Source organism: Phalangium opilio, unplaced genomic scaffold (assembly GCF_054372755.1).
Source record: "Phalangium opilio isolate 3A_F unplaced genomic scaffold, DU_Popi_V2 ptg000082l_1, whole genome shotgun sequence".
Lineage (NCBI taxonomy): Eukaryota > Metazoa > Arthropoda > Arachnida > Opiliones > Phalangiidae > Phalangium > Phalangium opilio.
This window is the reverse complement of record NW_028324189.1, coordinates 9,405,509-9,412,809: the sequence shown is the minus strand read 5'-3', so window position 1 is coordinate 9,412,809 and position 7,301 is coordinate 9,405,509.

Genomic DNA, 7,301 nt, shown 5'->3' with positions numbered 1-7,301 from the left:
AGGTACTTTCCGATTTATTACCGGACTTCAGTTGACAAGTACACAATGAGGACAATAACCCTCCGAATGGTATCTAGATTTGTTTCTTGAATTTACGGCTTACTGTCAATAGACTTTTACTTTGGGTAAAAGGGGTTGTACTGGCCTGGCCTCCTACGGTTTAAAATAGCCCTTTTTAGCCTCAAGATCTGCCAGCTTTATTGTCCTACCTATTTCTCAGCCATTTCCGGAGGCAAGGTACGTTCTAGGTGCCCATATCTTTCAGGACCATCTCTATCTTTACTTGTCCAGATACGAAAGAATTGTACCCAAAGGGTTTGTCAGGTCCAAACATTTTTCAGTTGATATAGTAGCTGATTTATTCTAAAGATTTGCTAGAGAATTTCTTTGACGCATTTTTGGCTTGGCTATTAGGGTTAATAGTGGTATTTTGACATTACAAACCAAACCCCAACCCTGGAATCACAGCTGACCCAGGGTAAGACGACTTGTCCAGAGTTTTTTAAGAACGTCAAGGCTTAGGAGTTAGCATCAGCTGACCAAGGGTTGTCTATTATTTTTGAAGAACTTCAAGGCTTAGGAATTAGTGTTATTTATCTATCTCTGACGCATTTTAGGCTTAGTATTAGGGTTGCAGTTAAAACTTCTTGAAAACATTTAGGGTTATGGTTAAACATTCTTGTAGACATTTTAAGACTTCACAATTAGGGTTAAGAAGATCATTCTTGGTTTTTGACGTTAGGCTTAATAATATTACAATGTTTCATTTAATAACGATGTGAAGATTTAATTTAAAAAATAAACGTTCCGCCCTTCGTTCATAGCGGGAACACAAATAAAATATCAAATTTTTTCCCGCGATATCGCCCGGTTTTAATTGACGCTAAAATCGTTCCTGTCAAGTCCTTATTTACCAATCCCCTTATAATATTGGAAGATGAAAAATAAAAAGAGCCTAGAGGCTTTTGGGAGGGATACCAAATGACCCCTTGATAAAGGTAAGCCGTCAATAACGTGTGTACCACGGGGATCCTGGCGTTTCGTTCGTTCTTTAAATCTGAATTTGAAGCCAACAAAACTACGCGTAAAATAAATTCCAATCGAGAAGAGAACAGAACAGAGATTTGACGCTCACAAGTGGCGCGATTTAAAATTGCACGTGCGAAAATATTTCAATTCCTTCACTTTAAAATTTAAAGGGATACTTTGGGTACAATACATGTTTGTCTTTCCACGCTTAGGTATATTTTTTATGGCCACCTCGTTATCATTTAACCCAACGTTGAGGCCCCTAGCTTACCACTAGCTTCTTCTGACGCTGATTAAATCTGAGTTAATTATGATTAGGTTTAAATGGTAATCTCCGGTGAATTAATAAAGTTAATTCGATATTTATTAACACCTGTGTTGGGAATGTTTAAATGATTTAATTCTTTTAATTTCATTGTTTATAACGCGTTATAACAAGGGTAATCTTTCGTAATGAGAGATTAGGTTCGTGGGCCGCGTTTTGGCCATCCCTGGATGGTTTTACGCTGTCTCTCTTTTTCGATCATAATGTTCCCAGATTAATCTTGAATTACAGTTAAGTACTCCTTTGAATATACTAGGTACATAGTATTAAGATTTTCCTCTCTCTCTCGCTCTTTTTCTCTCTCTCCTTTTTTTCTATCTCGTAATCATCTTGTCAAACCAAATTTTTTTTCGACCCTTCTTAAAATGTACTCAAAGCGTACTCGAAAAGTGTTCCGTGGGCTTTCAAGTGCTTACAATACAGCGGGTAGCTTTAGCAACTATTCGATTTTAGCCCCCTAGGGATGCAAGAAGGCGATTTTCTTCATATACACACACACTAGCTCTATGCAAGTTGGGAATTTTGGATTTTATCGCGGTTACCTGAGTTACAATAACCTACTTCGAATTTAGAAACCTTTTTGACTGGACATTCAAAATAACCGTGCTCTCATGGGTCTCCCTATCTGGGGCGTGTGTGACCCTTTCCTGCAACTTTTGGGGGAGTTTTTAGCCACATTATATTATGATATGGGTATTAGTTTGATCCAAGATGGTGGAGAAGAAGTTGTAGTAGTCGTTGTGTTGTCCGTTTCAATTGAATTAAGCCTTGGAGAGATTGGAACGTCATGGTAAAATATTGTATTACATGGGTCTCCCTATCTGGGGCGTGTGTGACCCAGTGGCGTCGCTAGGCCTTTTTTGGGGGGCTATAGCCCCCCCCCCCCCCAAATTCGAAACTTAGCCCCCCAAAATAATCCGTAAACCCTACCAAAAAATTGCTGTTACCAACCTAAAATTCTGTAGCAATATATAAAAATAATTCAATATCAAACAGAAAAATTTTGAAGAAAAAACAGATGGAGACAAGTAAAATGTTTCATGTTCTTGCGATGGGAGACCCAATAGTGTGGACTAAAACTAACCAAAACTAAAAATCAACCTAAGACGAGTGAAAATCCTTCATAATCGGTTCCGTAGTCTTTATCTGTAAAAGGTTGTATATATAAAATACGAATAATTTCACGTTGACACAAATTTACGGATAGTTTTAAAAGTCTACACATTTTCCAATGAACCCATTATGCAATTTTTAGCTACATCGTAGTATACGATAGGCTCTTAGTTTGACCCGAGCCGTAGTAGCTGTAGTAGTAGTGGCCGGGGTTGTCGCTTTCTTTATCGTCAGATTTTAGCTTAAATGGAACTCTATAGCACCTCAACCCACCAATAAAGGTAGCTGAGCTCAGTTAGAGATTTTATTTTAATTAAAAAATTTTCACACCGCACCCGGGAATTGAACCCGGCTGGCTGGCGCAGCAGTAAGATACGCTACCACTGTGGGGTCGGACACTTCTGATTTTTTAGGGTCTTTGAATTTTTTTCGTTTAATTTATGTGCTAATTAAATAGATAACGATGTGGCTACTATTAAGTTGCAGCCCCTGGGCCATCTTGTTTATATTAAGTTCTTATAATAACTTTAAAATAGTTTGCCCAGATTTAGCCCCCCCCCCAAATTTCAAACCCTAGCGACGCTACTGGTGTGACCCTTTCCTTCAAGTTTTTGCGAGTTTTTTAAGCCACATATATTATGATACGGGTATTAGTTTGATCCAAGATGGTGTAGAAGAAGTTGTAGTAGTAGTAGTAGTAGTAGTAGTAGTAGTTATCTTGGCCATTTCAATGGAATTAAGCCTTGGTGAGATTGTAACGTCATGGTGAAATATTGCATTACATGTCAGTTAATTAATCTACGTCTCTTTTAATATTCACATAAATAAATCAATTGAAGTACGGTTTGTTTTGTATTTGACCATCTTGTTATCGTGTATCATAATAGGGAGATATTTAATTTTTTAGTTTTACTTATGATTCTATTTCCATCTAGGTTTCAAATTCAGTGTTATTTTTTTTTTTTTGCATTCTAAATTTGTTACCTATAGATTTGAAACTGTATCTTATTGCTAAAGACAGCGCGAACTCATGGGCTTTCATATCTGTCAGATAAAAGCTAAAAGGCCGTTCCGATTTTTCCCAAAATCCACCGCACCATGCATGCATTCGCCCTCCTATTGTATATCCGGAGTAGTCTCTAAAAGCATTCTTACACAAGATACAAGAAAGTCGGGTATAAAGAAAAAGCTATTTATCGCTACAATTTATCTTTGTATACCCGAAAATGGAACGGTATATCCATGGGTAACCATTATACCATTTATACGTTACGTCTTAAATTGACGGTAAACAATCCTCCTGTCTTGTAGACAACCTTAGTTTGCACCGGTTTTAAGGGTAGTTCGGGATAAGTTAAGTAATGTTGCGTATTGTCAACTTAGAAAGGTGATAGGTGTGTCTTCATGACCATTCAGATTTCAGAAGGAAGCCGTCTTGTTAAAAAAAGATATACTTTTAGTTGTTATATCACGGTTCAGGGTAACTTTGTGTTAGTGTTTTGTTGGTTAGATGGGGTCAGTTAGGGTTCATTGTGGTCCAAGGTTGGATTGAGACGATAAATGTAACGTAAATTCAAACCAATTTAAGCCAAATTCTTTGGTTATACGACCTGTCTATCTTATTGCAAGGTACTTTTGCTCGTTGTTGTAATTCTGCTTTCGAATTTTCGAAATATTTCTAATATTTTTCCAAGTTTTTCTCAACCCCTAAGTGCACCAAGGGTGTCTAAAATTAGGCTCTCGGAATTTCGACATATACCAAAGATGGTCAATTATTGGGCTACCACGAGAAAAACTTGTAAGGCTTTGGTAGTAGTCTTAGCTACTACCAAACTAAATTAATCTCAGTTGAAACCCCCTACTGTCAAAAGCAGGCTTAATTATGCGTCGAATTAAAATTATTTGGATGATAGATATCCCACGGTGTGTTATCGCTATTAAAAGACGCGGAATAAATTGTACTTGCAAATCTGTATAAATTTCCTAGGGTATTAGATCCTAGAACGTGGATTTAATAAATTTTATGGGCGTAAAGATTATATGACGTCTTAATTTTAAATTAAAATATTTTAGGCGTCGTACCCTTCTCTGGCTTCTAGCTTCATCTTTAATTCATTTAGCTTATGATATTCTGTAACAAATGGGGTGTCAATGTGTCAAATTTTACTGCTTTTTAATATGATTGGTTAAGATTGGCGCCAAATCATTTTTACATTTCCCACGATGAATTTAAGAATACAAATCGAAAAGGATATGTTTTTCTGTCAATCAAATTGAAGTTTATTTACACTACTGACTTGTACGCGAAAACCCAATGAATTCAGCCAAACGTCTATAAATACCAAACAAATTTCAATCCCAGTAGCTTCCTCTAAATTACAAATACCATCGTGAACAAATCTACTAATCGATTTATTCCATATAACCTACTAACTACTTCATGTTGGCATAATGGTTAAATTTATTGTTATCGTCATAATAAATACGTGAAATTCTGGACGTTTCAAATGGACAGCCATATCCGTGGGTTCAATTCTGGCTCAATCTTGGTGCGAGGAAAGTTTCAACCCACTTTTCTTTCATTCCAAGAACTTGCCACAATGTTACTACTAACCATAATAACTAGTCAGGTGACTGGACTGGTCGGTTAGGGTTAGGAATAAGCGGGAATAAGTTATTGAAGAATTAGGCTTTACGGAACGGTACGGTAGTGTCCCGGTTGGGGTTTCCTGGTATGGTAGATCTACGCATTGTGACCCCGCTTATAAGTATTTTATTCTTATTTCTAAAGAATTTGACTTGGCGGATGCTTTTTGGGTTCGAGGTTGAAAGCCTTGTTGGGGACTTCTTGCAAAAGAAATGTTGGTTGCTGCTGGAACCCCGGTATACTTGTATACTCCTACGTGCATCAATCACCTAACTGAGGGAACAGTAGGGAGTGGCTGACAGCTTACACCGCGGGGTTAGCTCACTCAGGGACCACTTTTAGGACTAGTTCTCACCTTCCTTTGGGTGTCCGTTCTGCGATGAACATTCTTGGGTTGGCGTCGAGGGAGGACAACCTCCATGCATGATTGGGAACGTTGAAGATGTGAAGTTGGGACAAAGATTTCATAATTTCACTAATACTTGGGGAATCATTACTGTGGTTTGAAGGGCTTGTGTCTATCCTCCCTTTGGATGTCAACTTGGGCCTAGCGTCGTAAGATTTAATTTTAGGTGAATGAGGCTATAACCATCCCTCAAATGCGAACACATCTATTTTTACGACTAGCAAAACAGTGATTGGGTTCTACTATCCATAGGGTCTTGAATGCGCTTCTACGTGCCGCGTAAAAGAAAACCTGAGCAGGCTACACCACGTAACGCTTCGGGACACTGGTTAGGCCTAAAGAAAGAGATTCAATCGGCCTTGGAATTCCTACAAGTTTGCTTGCTAGCCGCAAACAAAGTCGTGCACGGGAACTTTTACAAAATGAAATAATAACTGCGCTGCCCTTTTTTCAACAAAAACCCGCGGAGAGGCCAAGGATTGTAACCGTTTACGTGGTAGCCTAAAGCATTGGTCACCACTTTGGACTATTGGGAAGAGATATGCACCATCACGAGTCTGTCCATTTGACAAATGTTCTTTCGAATTATACCCAGGTTGTTTTTCCTCTCCGAGTTCTGTTTGAATTCCTGGAAACATCTTTTGTTATGACCCTAAAAAAGGCTTATTTACGATAGGGGATAACCTAGGTTAGGTTTATCGAAGATAAACACGCAACGTCGTGATCTGTGTCTTTCGAATATCTGGAATACGTTTTACGTTGTTTTTGCTATTCAATAAATCAAGTGGTTCATCGAACTTGTTTAAATTTTGTTTTGGCTACCAGATTGTTAAGCCTATTTTTATTTAGTTGTCACGGTATTCAAATTGAGCTCTTTGTTAGAAGGTTATTTAGAGATTTCCTTCTATTATTATGCGATGGATTGTAAACATAAACCTTCTTTAACCATACTTATTTTCCTTTCTGTTTATCAAACTTGCTGACGTGTTGAATTTTGGAAGAAATAATTTAGTCAATATTTTATTTTTATGGAATTCTGTCTGGAATTTAAAATTTTAATTTTGACCAAGGCTTGGTTAGATGAAGCAGTAAAACTTAGATACTGAAAATTAGGCTTAGGAATTATTAGTACTCAGCTGTAGAAATTTTGGAAATTTCCGAACACCAATGTTCAAAAGAAAAGCTGACATTTAGGGACTCAAAAAAAGCACTGGTTAAAGCCGAGCTCCAGTAGAAAGGTCTCAACCTTAACACACCAAGCATTCGGAGATCAAATTATTCAAAGTTACATTACGTTAAATTACTCACCAAAAACTGTTTTGAAACTTAAAAAAACTGTAACTTTTCTCTGTTCTCGTAGAATAAAGAGCCTTTCAAACAATTTGTTAGCTCATTAGCATAATGAAGTTTCCTACGTAGAGATGGAGAGAGAGAGGAAAGAGATTAAGCTATAAATTAATGATCCTGGATGAGTATACAAACACGCTTTCAGGCTGTTAGTTCGCGCGCAAATCTTAATGACCCTGGCCGAAAAACCACCCAGAAAGTAAGAAGGCTCTACCTTCGGATGCAAATTAAACTATACCCTATATGAAGAATCGTATATAGCAAAACTTTCCGACATTGATGTCATAATCTACCTTCTCTTGGAAAATTAAGACATTGCTTTTAATGATAATGTTTTTAAAGAGCCTATAGACCATCGCGAAATCTTCCAGGCTAGTACCAACCCTCCAGTATAATTACGGATAAAAAACAAAGGATCGTAAGGTACATGGAAT